Genomic DNA, 19,969 nt, shown 5'->3' on the forward strand with positions numbered 1-19,969 from the left:
AATCACCAAAAATGTATCCAAGGCTGTAATGTGATGGAAGAATGTTGTCAAGTGTTGTTCTCCGTCTGAACCACCCACACAGCACTTCTGGGAGATGCTTATGGTGGTGCTGTCCATGGTGCTGATGGTTGGTTTATGTTTGTGAGGAAGTTGCCTTTAACTCACATTGTGCACATTTTACTCTATAGTTTAAAGTAAATTCCCTTTTTTTTGCACACATGTTTACATATAGGGTTACACAGATATTCTAGCAATTATTTATGTTTCCCAAAACTACACGTGTGTCTGTTCCCAGAGACCTACAGGCAAAAAAATAATGGCTCTAAATAGTACCAGATTGGGGTTATTTGGCTTGTAAGCATAGTGGAACCCTTTTTGGTGCTATATAGAACACTTTTTTCAAGGTTCTATAAAGAACCATGCTCATGAGGTTGAATGTTAGTTGATAAATGGAACCCGTATGACGGTATAAAACACCCTTTCCTAAGGTTCTATAAAGAACCATTAAAAAGGTTCTTTATAGAACTAAAAAAGAGCTCCGCTATGGTTACAATCCTTTTTTATGGTCTTTTTTATGGTAATTTTTAGAACCTTTAAAATAACTGTTTATATTATGGAAAAGGATTCTATAAATAACCAATATCAATCTGAAAGGTTCTGTGTTGCTGTAAATTCATAGGTGTTGAGTTGAAGTGAGCTACCTCTGGAACACTGGGGGTCCATGAGGAGAGAATAGAGGAACTCTGACTGATTTAGTCAACCATTTTCAATTGACGCAAGGCCATGCAAAATCTTTCACAAGATATGCCACTGCCCATAATCATATAGAGGAGCATAACACAACACGTTAGATCAACTAGAAGGACACTCTCACTCACGGTTGCACAAAAAGAGCCCCAAAATACCTTAATGAGCCACCTCCCCTACATTTTAAGTATCACTAAAAGAGCAAAGAACCCTAATGTGAACTGTAAAGAACAATTGAAGAGCTCAAAGGGTTCTTGAGTCATTATGGTTCCACATAGAACCAGTACCCTTCCCAAAGAACTCTTGAGGAACCCTAAACATTTTTTGGTCTGTACACAGTCCTATCTCCCTAGGCATGAACAAGTTGACAACTGGTTAACAAGCAGAATGGACATTAGTTCAACATAATAATCCTGTCAACATGAATACATTATGTGGACATCTATTTGGCAATGCACAAACATAGACCACACAATATTCTACCAAATTTGAACCTTATTTTAATTCAAATTCAACCACAGGCCTCAACATTTAATTCATTTCAGATTGGATGAATGTTAGGGACAGATCGGAATTTACTAGGCAGGGACTGGTCTGCCTCAAGGTGTCATTAAAAAAAATACACCCCCCCTACCCTAAGTAAAAAATATTTTCACTTGACCCTTGTACTATAAAATATATTGAACACCCTCCACCCTCATAGAATTAACTCAAAATAATGTGTTTACGACCACAAATAACAATAACTGTAGGGATCCTGTGTTTATAAACGTGGATTTCAACTTTGCCACTTCAGCATTCTTTTGTGGTACTGTCGATTCCACGGAGGGCTACGGGCCAGAAGGTTGAGGGTTCGCCAACCACCACAGACAAGTTAACTCTCCCTGCCTCAGTGATTACACTACGGTCAGAGTTGGCTGCAGACACTATCAGCTAGGAGGAAATCACATTTTCAACATTTTGATGCAATATTTATAATTATATAAAATGTATGCAACATATTTTCCACCAACAGGTTTCTGTGCTAATGCACCACACAACTAATAAACATAGCATACCGACATTGGGCAATTCAATATCATGGTTTGCATTTTCAACACCACAATAAATAGATTATGTCAATCTCGACAAACAGAAAATACATCCCTACCTTCTAGGCTTACCCAGTATCAAAGCCTTGGCTTGACAATGTCCGAATGTCATTCAACTTTTCGGTATTCTGTATTAGGTGTCTCTTTCCATTCATCAACCAGCTGCTGCACAGTTTGGATTGATTGATTTTATTTGTCAGTTAAAATAAAACTTATACAGTTGAAGTTGGAAGTTTACATACACTTAGGTTGGAGTCATTAAAACTCATTTTTCAACCACTCCACAAATTTCTTGTTAACAAACTGTAGTTTTGGCAAGTCGGTAAGGACGTCTACTTTGTGTACGACACAAGTCATTTTCCTAACAATTGTTTACATACAGATCATTTCACTTATAATTCACTGTATCACAATTCCAGTGGGTCAGAAGTTTACATACACTAAGTTAACTGTGCCTTTAAACAGCTTGGAAAATTCCAGAAAATGATGTCATGGCTTTAGAAGCGTCTGATAGGCTAATTGGCATCATTTGAGTCAATTGGAAGTGTACCTGTGGATGTATTGTAAGGCCTACCTTCAAACTCAGTGCCTATTTCCTTGACATCATGGGAAAATCAGAAGAAATCTACCAAAAATAAACCAAATTAAATTAGACTTATTTAAGTTGATCTAAGTCTTAAGGAATTATATTGAGCCATTACATCACTTCCTGTTTCACTAGGGTATAACGATGAGGTAACACACAAGCAATATCCCACTGTCATCCAACACCATGAAGAAAACAACAGAACTGGCAGTTCAAAAGAGACAGATGGTCGTAGACCTTCATAAATCTGTTAATGGCTACAAGAAGATCCACAAACGATTGAATATACCACTGAGCACTGTCAGGGCAATTACTAAAAAATGAAAAAGATATGGAACAGTTGAAAACCTCAGGGGTAGAGGACGCAAATGCATTTTGCCCCCAGGATAGGGAGGAAGATGGGGGAGGGAAGCAACAAAATCCCCAATAATCATTTGTGGTTTAATTTTTGGTAGGTACAATAATCTTTAATGTTGCCATTAATTGTGAAACCTTGATTTGGAGAACATTGACTTTTAAATAAATCAAAAAATGATTTTGGTTGGTTCCATTGAAACATTAATAAAGTATCATATTTCTCACATGTTGGTATTTTGAGTTTATCTCTATAATTATATTGTTTATATTTATTTAAGCATTATTTGTGCATTGCCAATCAGGGGTGCCAGTAATTTTGGAGCCCACTGTCAAAAGTTTGACACACCTACTCATTCAAGGGTTTTTCTTTATTTTTACTAAATTGTATAATAACAGTGAAGACATCAATACTATGAAATAACACATGGAATCATGTAGTAACCAAAAAGTGTTAAACAAATCAAAATATATTTTATATTTGAGATTCTTCAAAGTAGCCATCCTAGATTTTTTTTTTAACCTGACCTCATTTAAGCAATTTTGATGTTGTATGAGTTTCTTTGTGTATCACCAAATTAGCTTGAGATGATTTTACTGCAACACTGCTCACTGCATCCAAGTTGCTTGACATAGTTGTTTAAAAGCGCTGTTAGTCAAGGCGAGCTCATACATTTAAGCTCCCTGCCCACTCAGCCTGTCTTTTCAAACTTCCTGGTAATTTTGAGCATTTCTATCCAAAAACAAATATTATGGGTGATATTTTAGACACTCTAAAGGCTATTTTACATGAGAATCAGTCCTCAAATGGCAGCTTCATTAAATAGTACCCGCAAAACACCAGTCTCAACGTCAACAGTGAAGAGGCGACTCCGGGATGCTGGCCTTCTAGGCAAAGTTGCAAAGAAAAATACATATCTCAGACTGGCCAATAAAAAGAAAATATAGGCAAAAGAACACAGAGACTGGACAGAGGGACTCTGCCTAGAAGGCCAGCATCTCAGTGTCGCCTCTTCACTGTTGATGCTGAGACTGGTGTTTGCGGGTACTATTCAATGAAGCTGCCAGTTGAGGACTTGTGATGCGTCTGTTTCTCAAACTAGACATTCTAATGTACTTGTCCTCTTGCTCAGTTGTGCACCGGGGCCTCCCACTCCCCTTTCTATTCTGGTTAGAGCCAGTTTGCGTTGTTCTGTGAAGGGAGTAGTACACAGCGTTGTACGTGATCTTCAGTTTCTTGGCAATTTCTCGCATGGAATAGCCTTAATTTCTCAGAACAAGAATAGACTGATGAGTTTCAGAAGAAAGTTCTTAGTTTCTAGCCATTTTGAGCCTGTAATTGGACCCACAAATGCTGATGCTCCAGATACTCAACTAGTCTAAAGAAGGCCAGTTTTATTGCTTCTTTAATTAGAACAGTTTTCAGCTGTGCTAACATACTTGCAAAAGGGTTTTCTAATGATCCATTAGCCTTTTAAAATGATAAACTTGGATACGCTAGCACAACGTGCCATTGGAACACAGTAGTGATGGTTGTTGATAATGTACCTCTGTAAGCCTATATAGATATTCCATAAAAAATCTGCCATGTCCAGCTACAATAGTAATTTACAGCATTAACAATGTCTATGCTGTATTTCTGATCAATTTGATGTTATTTTAATGGTCAAAAAACGGTGCTTTTGAATGTTAGTGTAGCTGTTGCCAGAGAATTGACTGTTCATTTCTTTAACATAAGCCACTTCCAGTTTAGAGAATTTGGCAGTGCATGCAATTGACCTCACAACTAATTGTTTTTATAATTATTTTCTCTCTGACAAAAATCTTCCTTCTCCCAAATGTGGCTGCGTACTCCTCCCCTAGAGCACTACATATCCCATAGTTCCTTAATGAAGATGTACTCAGAGCATAGCTAGTATGTGGGCAGTATGTATTCCAGAATTCCTTAATTAACATGTTTTTAGAATAGATAGTGAGGGCAGTATTTGTTGTTGTTAGTTCAGGTTTTCAGTCATGCAGTGAAAGGCCAGCTGTTCAGTGAAAGGCCAGCTACATCTCCCTGCATGGCAGTTTTAGACCCCTCTCCCTGCCTGCCCTCTCACAGAGACCTGAAAAGCAGCTGCTGCTGTTACAGTAATATAACAACCCTCTGTAACCCTCAAGAATTTAAGGCCCACCTCTCCCTCCAGCTTTATGAAGTGATATACAAAGTAACACAGCGAGCATGGGCCCATGAGTTCTTCTGCAAAAATATGGAATTAGAGTTGGATAAATGTAGATAAACTTGATTTTTTTTTGCAAGGACTTATACAGGATACTAACCTCAACATCAAAACCTTCATTCCAATTTTTGTATTTATTATGGATCCCCATTAGCTGCTGGCAGCAGTAAACTCTTCCTGGGGTCCAGCAAAATTAAGGCAGTTTATACAATTTTTTAAAAGCATTACAATACGTTCACAGATTTTGCAACACACTGTGTCCTTAGGCCCCTATTCCACCACATCTACAGTTCTAAATCCGTGTGTATGTGTGTGTATAGTGTGTATGTTATCGTGTGTGTGCATGCATGTGTCTGTGTGTATTTGTTTGTGTTGCTTCACAGTACCCACTGTTCTGTAAAGTGTTTATTATCTGTTTTTTTTAAACATAATTTGACTGTTTGCATCAGTCACTTGATGAGGAATAGAGTTCTATGTAGTCATGGCTCAATGTAGTACTGTGCGCCTCCCATAGTCTGCTCTGGACTTGGGTACTGTGAAGAGACCTCTTGTGGCATGTCTTGTGGGGTACGCATGGGTGTCCGAGCTGTGTGCCAGTAGTTCAAACAGACAGCATTCAACAAGTCTGACACGTGTGCTCCCATTCTGGCTTCTAGGTCACCAGGCTGCTCATTATGGCGCACACCTGTCACCAGCGGTACACGCATAATGACACTCACCTGGACTCCATCACCTCCTTGATTACCTGCCCTTTATATGTCACTCCCTTTGGTTTCTTCTCCAGTCGTCATTATTCCTGTTTCATGTTGGTGCGCTGTTTGTGTGTCTTGTTTTGTTCATTTGTTAATTCATTAAATGTATTCACTCCCTGAGCTTGCTTCTCAGTGTACATCGTTACAATGTCAATACCTCTCATAAATACAAGTAGTGATGAAGTCAATCTCTCCTCCACTTTGAGCCAGGTGAGATTAACATGGATTTGATTAATATTAGCTCTCTGTGTACATCCAAGATCCAGCCGTGCTTCCCTGTTCTGAGCCAATTGCAATTTTCCTAAGTCCTTTTTTTTTGTAGCATCTGACCAAACAACTGAACAGTAGTCAAGGTGGTAGAAAACTAGGGCTTGTAGGACCTGCCTTGTTGAGAGTGTTGTTAAGATGGCAGAGTCTGGCATATTTATTATGGACAGATTTCTCCCCATCTTAGCTACTGTTGTATCAATACGCTTTGACCATGACAGTTTACAATCCAGGCTTACTCCAAGCAGTTTAGTCATCTCAATTTGTTCAATTTCCACGTTATTTATTACAAAATTTAGTTCAGGGTTTAGTTCAGGGTTTAGTGATTGGTCCCAAATACAATGCTTTTCGTTTTTAGAAATAATTACGTCTAACAAATCCCTTGCCACCCACTCTAAAACTAACAGTGTTACGGTTTTCTAGGTGTGAAGGATAGTCAGACCAAAATGCAGCGTGTAGATTGCGATCCATGTTTAATGAACGTAAAACACGAATCAATAAAGCACTACAAAACAAAAGAACTTAACGAAAACAGCCTATACTTGTGTAAACTAACACTGAGACAGGAACAACGACACATAGGACAATCACCCACGACAAACTCAAAGAATATGGCTGCCTAAATATGGTTCCCAATCAGAGACAACAATAAACACCTGCCTCTGATTGAGAACCACTCCAGACAGCCATAGACTTTGCTAGATAACCCCACTAGCTACAATCCCAATACATACACACCAAAACCCCAAGACAAAACACACCACAATACAAAAACCCCATGCCACACCCTGGCCTGACCCAATACATGAAGAAAAACACAAAATACTTAGACCAGGGCGTGACAAACAGCAGCTCTTTGTTAAGTGTTGCAGTCATTTCAGTCGCTGTGGTAGCTTACGTGTATAGTGTTGAGTCATCCACATATATAGACACTCTGGCTTTACTCTAAGTCAGTGACATGTTGTTAGTAAAGATTGAAAAAAGCAAGGGGCCTAAACAGCTACCCTGGGGAAGCTTTATCCACTTTATAGCAGGGGTTGTAAAGCCATAACACATGTTTTTCTAGCAGCTGACAATGATTGATAATGTCAAAATCTGCACTGACGTCTAACAAGACAGCCCCCACAATCATTTTATCATCAATTTCTCTCAGCCAGTCATTTGTGGAATTGCTGTGCTTGTTGAGTGTCCTTCCCTATAAGCGTGCTGAAAGTCTGTTGTCAATTTGTGTACTGTGAAATAGCATTTTATCTGGTCAAACACCATTTTTACAGAAGTTTACTATGGATTGGTAACAGGCTGATTGGCCAGTTATTTGAGCCAGTAAATGGGGCTTTACTATTCTTGGGTAGCGGAGTGACTTTAGTTTCCCTCCAGGTCTGAGGACACACACTTTCTAGTAGGCTTAAATTGAAGATGTGGCAATATCGCCTGTTATTGTCCTCAGTAATTTTCCATCCAGATAGTCAGACCCTGGTGGCTTGTCATTATTGATAGACAACAATAATTTTTTCCCTCTTCCACACTGACTTTACGGAATTCACAATTACAATGCTTGCCTTTCATAATTTGGTCCGCTATACTTGGATAACTTGGATTAGTGTTAGAGTTTGTTGCAATTCACAATTCAATACCCAAAACCTTGATTTTGGACAAAATGACCTGAATGGTCTATTACTACCGAGTACAATCATGGAAAAATACCTCTAACAAGCCAAGACCTGCAGAAGAAACATACCGGAACCTGGAAATACCATCCAAAACAAAATTGTATGAGTAATGTTCAGACTGAACCTACTTTCTGAAGCCAAAAAGTAAAAGACAATCTCAAGGTAATTTTGTTATATGAAGCTTAATAAATAAATCTACTAATCTGCTAGGAAATAATCTGACTGAAATTAGCACTGAAGTGTGAAGTGAGAGGTGTGAAAACAAAAAATGCAGGAGAGTTTCACAGCCTCTCCCCACCCAAATGCAGAGGCCTTTGAAGCCCTCTCCATCTGTGCAGAGAAAATATCCTCCTCCGAATCCCCAAAATACAACAGCCACAGGACAACTTTGTTTGGACATTGTAAAGCACCATTCGCCAACACTGACAAGATAAAGCTAGCTAGCGGCCTCGTTTTCCACGTGGAAAAGATGGATGGAGTCATACTAGCTACGTTAGCTGGGATTTTCTACAAGGAATCTGCCTCCTGAAAATAGCTTCTCCCAAGTGGGTCTGAAACCTACTCCCCATTGCCTGCTGCACTGCTGCTTGGATTCCACCTGGCGATCTGTTCACCGTTTGCTCTGCCTGTCTCCCCCTATCTGGTATAGATACCCCCGCCATACTCCCCCCTCTCTCCCGAGCTTTCTCTTGCCTCCAGCACACATGCACTGTTGAGGCAAGTGACTCTGAACTTACAACGGCTAACCCAAAGTTATATTTTTCGCTTGTGCTTTATGCTATTTGCCTCATGACGCCTGCATGCTTTGTTGACTATGAACTTGCTTGTTTACCCAAATGTGGGAAAGTCTGTTTGTTTCCACACTCGGGACTCTGACTCTCTACTCGTTACACAGACTCTTGGCCTCCCATCCTATTCTAACCACCTCTTGCTGGCTTTGTATTCATGTTACCTGATGAAATTGCTGTACAATATGATCTTCTTGCCATCTAATGCACATTTATATGTTATTGTCACGTTCTGACCTTTATTTCCTTTGTTTTGTCATTATTTAGTATGGTCAGGGTGTGAGTTGGGGTGGGCAGTCTGTTTTTCTATGATTTTGGTATTTCTATGTTTCGGCCTAGTATGGTTCTCAATCAGAGGCAGGTGTCATTAGTTGTCTCTGATTGAGAATCATACTTAGGTAGCCTGGGTTTCACTGTGTTTTTGTGGGTGATTGTTCCTGTCTCTGTGTTTGCACCAGATAGGACTGTTTTGGGTTTTCACGTTTCTTGTTTTTGTATTCAGTTGTTCATGTGTACATTTACGTATTAAAAGAACCATGGACACTTACCATGCCGCATATTGGTCCTCTGATCCTTTTCGCCTCTCCTCTTCGGAAGAGGAGGAGGAAATCCCTTACAGTTATAAATCAGCACTGCAGAGCTCTCCCTGTCCTCTTCCGTTCCCTGATTGTATTACTATTGATTATATCTGGAAATGTGCAAGTACACACTGGCCCATCTACTGTTGCTAGTCCCAATTCTGAAATAGTGACCTGATATCTGCTTCACTGATTTCTGCTCATGTAAAAGCCTGGGATTTCTGCACATTAACACCAGAAGCGTATTACCTAAAATGTATCAATTGAAACTGTGGGTTCACAACTCCATTCCAGAAGTGTTGGTCTTTACTGAGACGTGGTTAAGAAATAGTGCTTTGAACACTGATGTTAACCTTTTTCGGCAAGGCAGATCTTCCAAAGGTGGTGGAGTGGCAATCTTTACCAAGGAACACTTTCAGTGCTCGGTTGTCTCCACCAAGTCTGTTCTCAAACAATTTGATCTGCTGGATTTACACATTAAACTTTCAAATAATTATTTGTTGACTGTTGCTCGGTGTTATAGGCCACCATCAGTAACAGCCTGTACCCTAAATGCCCTAAACTCTCTCCTGGCCCCTTAAAATAAGTCTTAATTTGTCCTGCTAGGTGACCTAAATTGGGACATGTTTAAACCACCTGACCAAGTCCTAAAGCAATTGGGCTCTCTAAATATTCCTCAGATTATAACCAATCCCACACAGTATGACTCCAAACACAAAGAAAAGGCAACTCTCCTTGATCTTATCCTTACAAATAATCCTGATAGGTATCAGTCTGGTGTTTTATATAATTACCTTAGTGATCACTGTTTTATAGCCTGTGTTCGTAATGGCTGCTCAGTGAAACGACCTGTACTGACTTGTCATAGACGCTTTCTAAAAAAGGTGAGCAAGCCTTCCTTCATGATCTGGCCTCTGTAAATTGGTATAGAATCAGCTTGATCCACTCTGTCGAAGACGCTTGGCCCTTCTTTTTTGATATTTTCAGGGGTAACAAATACACGCTCATAAGCTAAATGAGAATTAAAAACAAGTCAAGAATTTTATTTGGCAAATCGCTCGGCACACAGCATTCCGGCTGACTTGCTCTCGTTCAGGCAAATTAGAAATAAGTACACTCAGGCTATCCGGAAGTTCAAAGTTAGTTACTTTAAGGAGCAGCCCTCTCTCTGTGGGTCTAACCCCAAGAAGTTCTAGAAAACGGTTACAGACCTGGAGAATAAACCCTCATCACAGCTGCCCATGTCCCTTAACGTTGATGATGTGGTTGCTGCTGAAAAGGAGCACATGGCTGAGCTCTTTAATCACCACTTCATTAAGTCAGGATTCCTATTTGACTATGCCATGTCTCTTGCCCGTCCAACATTTCCTCATCTCCCACCCCTTCGAATGTGACTATGCTCCTCCGTCTTTTTCCCCTGACCCACTACAAAGTATCTCCCTGTAGGCGGTTTCTGAGTCTGAGGTGCTAAAGGAGCTCCTTAAACTTGACCCCCAATAAATATCTGGTTCAGATGTTAAACACCCTTTCTTCTTTAAGGTTACTGCCCATATAATCGTCAAGCCTATCTCTGAGCTTTTTAACCGGTCCCTCCACTGTGGGGAGGTTCCCATTGCTTGGAAGGCAGCCACGGTGTGTCTTTTATTTAAAGGGGGATATCAAACTGATCCTATCTGTTATAGGCCAATTTATTTTTTGCCCTGTTTATCAAAAGTGTTGGAAAAACTTGTCAATAATCAACTGACTGGCTTTTGTGATGTCGGTAGTATACCATTCCATTCTTGTGGGCTGGCTAAGGAGTATTGGTGTCTCTGAAGGGTCTTTGGCCTGGTTTGCCAACTACCTTTCTCAAAGAGTGCAGTATATAAAGTCAGAACATCTGCTGTCTCAGGCTCAGCCACTGCCTTTCACCAAGGGAGTACCCCAAGGCTTAATCCTAGGCCCCACACTCTTCACAATTTACATCAACAACAGAGTTCAAGCAGTAGGAAGCTTTCTCATCCATTTATGTGCAGATGATACAGTCTTATACTCAGCCGGCACCTCCCCAGATGTTGTGTTGTACACAATAAAACAACATTTTCTTAGTGTCCAACAAGCTTTCTCTGCCCTTAACCTTGTCTTGAACACCTCCAAAACAAAGGTCATGTGGTTTGGTAAGAAGAATGCCCCTCTCCCCACCGGTGTGATTACTACCTCTGAAGTTTTAGAGCTTGAGGTAGTCAGCACATATCAAAGCTGCAGGCAAAGATTAAATCTAGACTTGGTTTCCTCTATCGTAATCGCTCCTCTTTCACCATAGCGACTGGAACAAGCTGCAAAAAAACCCACTCAAACTGGACCGTTTTGTCTCCATCTCTTCATTCAAAGACTCAATCAGTGACACTCTTACTGACAGTTGTGGCTGCTTCACATGATGTATTGTTGTCTCTATCTTCTTGCCCTTTGTGCTGTTGTCTGTCCAATAATTTTTGTACCATGTTTTGTGCTGCTGCCATGTTGTGTTGCTACCCATGTGTTTTCATGTGTTGCTGCTATGCTATGTTGTTGTCTTGTCGTGATGTGTGTTTTGTCCCATATATGTATGTATGTATGTATGTATGTATGTATGTATGTATGTATGTATGTATGTATGTATGTATGTATGTATGTATGTATGTATGTATGTATGTATGTATGTATGTATGTATGTATGTATGTATGTATGTATGTATGTATGTATGTATGTATGTATGTATGTATGTATGTATGTATGTATGTGTGTGTGTGTGTGTGTGTGTGTGTGTGTGTGTGTGTGTGTGTGTGTGTGTATGTATGTATGTATGTATGTATGTATGTATGTATGTATGTATGTATGTATGTATGTATGTATGTATATATATATATATTTTTTTTAGATCACAGCCCCTGTCCCCTCAGGAGGCCTTTTGCATTCTGGTAGGCCATCATTGTAAATAACAATTTGTTCTTAACTGACTTGCCTAGTTAAATAGGCATAGTTTACATAAAAATAAATATAAATTCTTACAGAGTCCTGCTGTTCTGTCTTAGGTTCAAATATTATTTGAAATGTTTCAAAAACTTACAGCGCTTGGAGTGTCAGATGGGCGCAGTTTGCACGTTTGAGATATTTCTGTTTCCACTGCACCTGAAAGCTTAGTCAAGCACAGTATTTGAAATGATTTTGAATAGTATTTGAATCCAGGTATGCTGCTGTAACAGTAATATAACAGCCCTCTGTAACTTTCAAGGTTTCAGGTCCACTCTATCTCCACCTCTCTCTTCCTGCATTCTTACAAAGGCCTGATGTTCAGACCTAGGTTCAAATAATTTCTAAATAGTATTTGAAATAATCTGCGCTTGATTGAATTTGTCTGGCTTAATTGACCAATATAGTAGACCCAAAACCCACATTTGGCACTCTATGCAGGCTAGATCAAAGTATATTTTTCATGTTTTAAATTATTATTTGATCCCAGGTATGCTGCTGCTTCCATGCTACACATCACACACCTACAATCTGCACCAAAGTTCGAGAGAGAGAGAGAGAGAGAGAGAGAGAGAGAGAGAGAGAGAGAGTTCGAGAGAGAGAGAGAGAGAGAACACTACACTCAAATCATAGGATCTACTGAAGAGATGAGTCTTAAATAAAGAGTTAAAGGTCGATACCGAGTTTGCATCTCTCACATGGATAGGCAGACCATTCCATAAAATGTAGCTCTATAGGAAAAGCCCTGCCTCCAGCTGTTTGCTTCAAAATTCTAGGAACAGTAAGGAGGCCTGCATCTTGTGATCATAGCATACGTGTAGGTACAGTTCAAGTCAGAAGTTTACATACACTTAGGTTGGAGTCATTAAAACTGGTTTTTGAACCACTCCACAAATGTCTTGTTAACAAGCTATAGTTTTGGCAAGTCGGTTAAGACATCGACTTTGTGCATGACACAAGTCATTTTTCCAACAATTGTTTACAGACAGATTATTTAACTTATAATTGACTGTATCACAATTCCAGAGGGTCAGAAGTTTACATACACTAAGTTGACTGTGCCTTTAAACAGCTTAATGTCATGGCTTTAGAAGCTTCTGATAGGCTAATTGACATCATTTGAGTCAATTGGAGGTGTAACTGTGGATGTATTTCAAGGTAATTTGGTCACATTTTTGGGTTCAAGTCAAGATTCTAGCATCCGTGTTTATCACTAACTGAAGTTTATTTTGTGTTTTATCCAGGTAGCCGGAGAGTAGAGTATTGCAGTAGTCTAATCTGAAAGTGATAGAAGCCAGTATTAGCTTTTCTGCATGATTTTTGCAATGTTTTGAATATGGAAAAAAACTGCCCTTTGATATATTCTTGATATGTTTGTCAGAAGAAAGATCAGGGTCCAGAATAACACTGAGGTCCTTCACAGTTTAATTTGGGACCATTAAGATTAATTGTCAGATCCAACAGCAGATCTGTTTGTTTCTTGGGACCTAGAAACTCTGGCAACTCTGTTTTGTCCGAGTTTAAAAGTAAAACATTTACCGCCATCTACTTCCTTACGTCTGAAACACAGGCTTCAAGAGTAGGCAATTTTGGGGCTTTACCACGTTTCATTGCATAGCAGTGAATGTTGACATTGTGTTTTCCGAATTACGTCACAAAGAGGTAGAATATATATTGAAAACAATAGTGGTCCTAAAACGGAACCTTGAGGAACACCAAAACGTACAATTGATTTGTCAGAGGACAAACTATCCACAGAGACAAACTGATATCTTTCCGACAGATAAGATCTAAACCAGGCAAAAACTTGTCCGTCTAGACAAATTAAGGTTTTCCAACCGTCTTGATGGAGTTCCCACATATGCTGATTACTTGTTGGCTGCATTTCCTTCACTCTGCTGTCCAACTCATCCCTAACGATCTCAATTGGGTTGAGGTTGGGTGATTGTGGAGGCCAGGTCATCTGATTCAGCACTCCATCGCTCTGCATCTTGTTCAAATAGCCCTTACACACCCCGGAGGTCTGTTTTGGGTCATTGTCCTGTTGAAAAACAAATAGTAGTACCACTAAGCACAAACCATATGGGATGGCGTATCGCTGCAGAATGCTATTGTAGCCATGCTGGTTAAGTGTGCCTTGGATTCTAAATAAATCACTGACAGTTTCACTAGCAATGCACCCCCACACCATCACACTTCCTGGTGGGAACCACACATGCAGAGATCATCCGTTCACATACTCTTCGTCTCACAAAGACACGACAGTTGGAACCAAAAATCTCAAATTTGGACTCATCAGACGTGTGGACATATTTCCACCGGTCTAATGTCCATTCCTTGTGTTTCTTGGCCCAAGTCAGTCTCTTCTTATTATTGTTGTCCTTTAGTGGTATTTTTTTTGCAGCAATTCAATCATGAAGGCCTGATTCACGCAGTCTCGTCTGAACAGCTGATGTTGAGATGTGACTGTTACTTGAACTCTGTGAATCATTTATTTGGACTGCAATCTGAGGTGCAGTTAACTCTAATGAACTTATCCTCTGCAGCAGAGTTAACTCTGGGTCATCCTTTCCTGTGTCGGTCCTCATGAGAACCAGTTTCATCATAGCGCTTAATGGTTTTTGCGACTGCACTTGAAGAAACTTCTTGAAAGTTCTTGAAATTTTCCAGATTGATAGACCTTCATGTCTTAAAGTAGTGATGGGCTGTTGTTTCTCTTTGCTTATTTGAGATGTTCTTGCCATACTATGGACTTGGTCTTTTACCAAATAGGGCTATCTTCTATATACTATCCCTACCTTGTCACAACACAACTGATTGTCTCAAACACATTAAGAAGGAAAGACATTCCACAAATTAACTTTTAACAAGGCACACCTGTTAATTGATATTTATTCCAGGTAACTACCTCATGAAGCTGGTTAAGAGAATGCGAAGCGTGTGTAAAGCTGTCATCAAGGCAAAGGGTTGCTGCTTTGAAGAATCTCAAATATAAAATATTTTTTGGATTTGTTAAACACTTTTTGGGTTACTACTTGATTCCATGTGTTATTTCCTAGATTTGATGTCTTCACTATTATTTTACAATGTACAAAATAGTAACATTTTTGAAAAACTCTGGAATGGGTAGGTGTGTCCAAACTTTTGGCTGTTACTGTAGGTCCGGAGACATGTTGGACAAAACCCACTGAGTGTATGATGGTTCCGAAAGCCTTTTGGAGTGGGTCTGTGAACTTTTCCATATGAATATTGAAGTCACCAAAAATGTGAATATTATCTGCCATGACTACAAGGTCTGATAGGAATTCAAGATACTCGGTGAGGAACGCTGTACATGGCCCACGAGGCCTGTAAACAGTTGCTATGAAAAGTGTTTGAGTAAGCTGCATAGATTCCATGACTAGAAGCTTAAAAGATAAAAACAGTCTTTTTTTTTGTTGGTACATCTTTGCGGGATGCGCAGGGGATATGGTCACAAGTCTAACCAGAAGGAGAGGCCTCATTTAACACAGTAAATTAATCAGGCTGGAGCCATGTTTCAGTCAGGCCAATCACATCAAGGTTATGATCAGTGATTCGTTAATTGACTATGACTGCCTTGGAAATGAGGGATCTAACATTAAGTAGCCCTATTTTGAGATGTGAGATATCACAATCTCTTTCAATAATGACAGGAATGGCAGAGGTCTTTATTTCAGTGAGATTACTAAAGGCAAACACCACCATGTATAGTTTTGCCCAACCTAGATTGAGGCACAGACACGGTCTCAATGTGGATAGCTGAGCTGACTACACCGACTGTGCTAGTTGGAGACTCCACTAAGCTGTCAGGCTGGCTAACAGCCTGCTGCCTGGCCTGCACCGTATCGCATTGTTTAGCTAGAGGAGTTATAGCCCTGTCTATGTTGATAGATACGATGAGAGCACCCCTCCAGTTAGGAGGGAGTCCGTCACTCGTCAGCAGGCCAGGCGTAGTCCTGTTTGAGGGTGAATCCCAGAAAGAGGGCCTATTGTCTACAAATTCTATCTTTTGGGAGGGGCAGAAAACAGTTTTCAACCAGTGATTGAGTTGTGAGAATCTGTTGTAGAGCTCATCACTCCCCCTAACTGGGAGGGGGCCAGAGACAATTACATGATGTTGACACATCTTTCCAGCTAATTTACACGCTGAAGCACATTCAAATGCATTCACTAAACACATACATAAATCCTCAGCAAAAATGTACACATATCCACAAACACACTCATGCAGACAAGACATTCATTTGTAGAGACAAAATTCCAAACATTTATGTCCCGTGTGCTGTTCAGCTTCGGCTACATCTCTCACCCAGCTAGAAATGTAGGGATCCAAGAGATAGCGAGAGAGCGAGTGAGAGAGCGAGAGAGAGAGTGGGGGGGTTGTATGCAAGGTTTACACTATCATCAATTCAGTTCTTGGGAGAGTGAGAAATATAGAGAGAAAGATGGAGTCTCTGCAGCTGCATTTCATTATGTGATTGACATCTTGGATTTGATTTATTCATAATTCAGTGTGAGTGAAAGAAGTTGTCCATTTTAATTGGCACAGCTCCATCCGACTCAATGGGAGAGATCATTGATGATCATATGTCATACTGTACATTCAGAGTTGTGTATGTAGTAGTAGCTGCAGTAGTTATATATGCCATATGGTCATAGTAACCATATAACATGGGAGAATATAGCCGTTGACGGGTTAGGGTTCCCATTTGGGAACGATCCCTTCCGACGTTAACTGGGACGTGGCGCATGGAAGGCAAAAATATTCTTAGAAATATTTAACCTCCACACATTAACAAGTCCAATAGCTCAAATGAAAGATAAACACCTTGTTCATCTAGCCAGCAAGTCAGATTTCTAAAATGTTTTACAGCGAAAACATAGCACATATTTATGTCAAACCACCACCAAAGACACAGCTAATTTGAATTAGCCACGTTGAACAAAATATGCAATCAACAACCGCAGGATTAAAAGAAAAATAATTCACTAACCTTTTGAAAATCTTCATCAGATGACAGTAATAGGACATGTTACACAGTTCATTTGTTTTTTTCAATAATATGCAATTTATATCCATAAATCTCTGTTTACAATGACGCCATGTTCAAAAAATGCTACTCAAATGTCCGGAGAAATGATGATATCTGCCGGAGCTAACGTCAGATAACAAGCAATACACATCATAAACTTTGACTAAATATACATGTTCTACATATAGTTAGAAAGATACACTTCTTCTTAATGCAACCGCTGTGTTACATTTATTTTTAACGTTACAGAATTCGTTCACTAGGCTATAATATGAGACAGCGCTCAGAAATTTGCATTATGTCTCCTCTATCTCGGAGTCCACAGAAACCCATAATTAACACATAAATATTCCCTTACCTTTGATGTTCTTCGATCAGAAGACGTGGAAGGAGTTATACTTACCAAAAACTGCGTTTGGTTTTCAAGTCTGTGTCTTTAGGTTATCAAACATGACAAATTCCGGTCGAAATGCAGGCAAAATTCTAGTGGATGCGCATCAAAACTTCAAAATTACATATTATATGTCTACTAAACTGGTCAAACTAAGTGCAGAATCGAGCTTTAGCATGTTCTAAACATACAAAACAATCCTTAGCGTGAACAGACAAACCTACATCGTTTGGTGAATCTTGGAACAAAGAGAGCTCCGGACCCGACGTGCGCATGAAAGTGCATGTATTTTCGCGTGACCCGGAGGTTTCAGCCCGCCAAAACTCGAGGGAGCGCGAGATTCTCACAATGGCAGGCCCCACTGAAAGGGGACATCGCGCTGAAGAGATAGGAACTGTTCCCAGATCTGTAGCTGGTTGGGAAGGGTGGGGGCGATGACGTCAAAGTTGTCCCAACTTTTCTGTTGCCAAGAGAGAGTTTGGGAGAATGGCTGCCCTGAGAGTTCTGCTTTACATAGAGACATAATTTGAACGGTTTTAGAAGCTTTAGAGTGTTTTCTATTCAATAATAATTATATGCATATATTAGCAATTTTTGACAGATTTTTTTTCTGTTTACTATGGGCACGCAATTCCTCCAAATGGGGCAGTAGTCAGCCCTATCTTTAACAGGATGACATTCTAGTCTGACTAAATGAGAGACATAATTGGGGATGTGTGAACCTCAGGCTTTCTGCATTATACTTACTGTAATGTTCCTTTTACTCCTTAATTTCCTCTCTGCCACTCTCTGTGAATCGGTCAGTCAAGCCAGCCTAGCGTGACATGCCTGAGCTAGTCCTCCACTGACTGATCTGTTCCAGTGGTTTAGCTGATCTGTCCAGGGCATAGTCATAGGAACGGTTTCCCATACACAGATTAAGCCTAGTCATTGACTAAAAAACATGCTCAAGGACTAGGTTGAATTTGTGTTGGGGAAACCAACCCAGTTAAAGCAGATTATTAATGCTTAGTACTGCTATGCAAACTGACTGGCAGAGATGAGATGGCCCTGGGATGGGGTGGGCTGAGCTGGGCAGGAGAGGGGAGGGGAGGTCATGGCAGGACAGGACAGGACTTGGATGGGTTGGGCAGGGTAGGAGAGGGCACACACAGAGGTGAGCTGACCCCCTCTGATACCTCACACTGTCCTGTAGAGTCACAACTGCTGTGTACTGTGCACTGAGAAAGGTCAAAGAGAGAGGGGGGAATGGAGAGACAGATACATAGTAGGAGGGGGGAGAGAGGAAAAGGGAAAAGGAAGGAGAGACTGAAGGTGAGAGAGAATGTGAGACTGAGTCTTATTTATATCACCATACTGCATTACTGAGAGGACATCAATAGCTCATTTAACACTGTATATCTTGGGTCTTGTGGTAATATCTTGCAGTATTACAGCTAAACCTATAGGTTGAGCACTACTTTGATTCTTTTACTTCAGGGTTGGGCCACTCCAGTCCTCGGGGTGCTGATTGGTGTCACACTTTTGCCCCAGACCCAGCTAGCATACCTGAATCCAATAATGAACTAATCATGATCTTCAGTTTAGAATGCAATTACTTGAATCAGCTGTGTTTACTAGGGATGGGGGGAAAAGTGTGACACCATTCCGGTCACATGAACCAAAACGCTGTAATGAAATTATTTATTGAGTAATATTAACAGAATTATTAAAGTGAGGTTCCAAAATAGTCACATGGTAATGGGAGAGAGGTAATAGGATAAAAGAAGGGGACAGGTATGGTGCCTAGAGTACTGGCGTGTCATCCTGCTGCTGTGGATATGGCTGTGGTTCAGGGGCCGTATGTAGGGCTGGCCCTGGGCATGAGCAGCATAAGCGGTTGCTTTAGGGCCCCGGACGATAATCGAAATTTGGTAGTGTACCAGCAGTTTTTCTCATGTAATGTCAGTCACTGACAGTCACTCAATTAGCCCATGTCAGCAAACATTGATAGCCATCTATACACCTTGTAGTAATCATGTCCAAATTACTGACCAGGCACATAGGGCATGTGCCTAGGGGCCCTGACCTACAGGGGGCCCTCACTGATTTGGTTAGTCACTCTCACTCAGGTATCATATGAACATGGGATAAGTCATGGTAAAATGTGTAGAATTGCATGAAATTAGTTGTACAACTGCAAAAATATATCTCTACCGCGTGGCAAAATTTGTAGAATTGCAGGAAATTAGGTTTAAAACAAGAAAATGTTCTGTTCAGCCCCATGGCACAATGAGTAGAATTGCACAAAATGTGTTTTAAAACGGAAAGATTTTCTTTCCGCCCTGTGGCAAAATGTTGCAGAAAATGTGCCTTAAAACTGCAACATTTTCTCTATGCCCCATGGCAAAATGTGTAGAATTGTAGGAAGTTAACTTTAAAACACAATTTGTTCTCTTCGCAATCAAGAGGGGGAATGCTTTACCCGTGAGGTGAAGGGG

The 19,969-nt window shown here is 40.3% G+C and overlaps 1 protein-coding gene across 1 annotated transcript in view; it reads left to right on the plus strand.

Annotated features, from left to right (window-relative positions):
- Window positions 1–19,969, plus strand: part of LOC112230894 (noelin) — a 51,463-nt gene that overhangs the window by 1,169 nt on the left and 30,325 nt on the right. The gene's annotated exons all lie outside the window — the stretch shown is intronic.

The sequence above is a fragment of the Oncorhynchus tshawytscha genome, linkage group LG33 (genome assembly GCF_018296145.1).
Source record: "Oncorhynchus tshawytscha isolate Ot180627B linkage group LG33, Otsh_v2.0, whole genome shotgun sequence".
In the NCBI taxonomy this organism is placed as follows: Eukaryota; Metazoa; Chordata; class Actinopteri; order Salmoniformes; family Salmonidae; genus Oncorhynchus; species Oncorhynchus tshawytscha.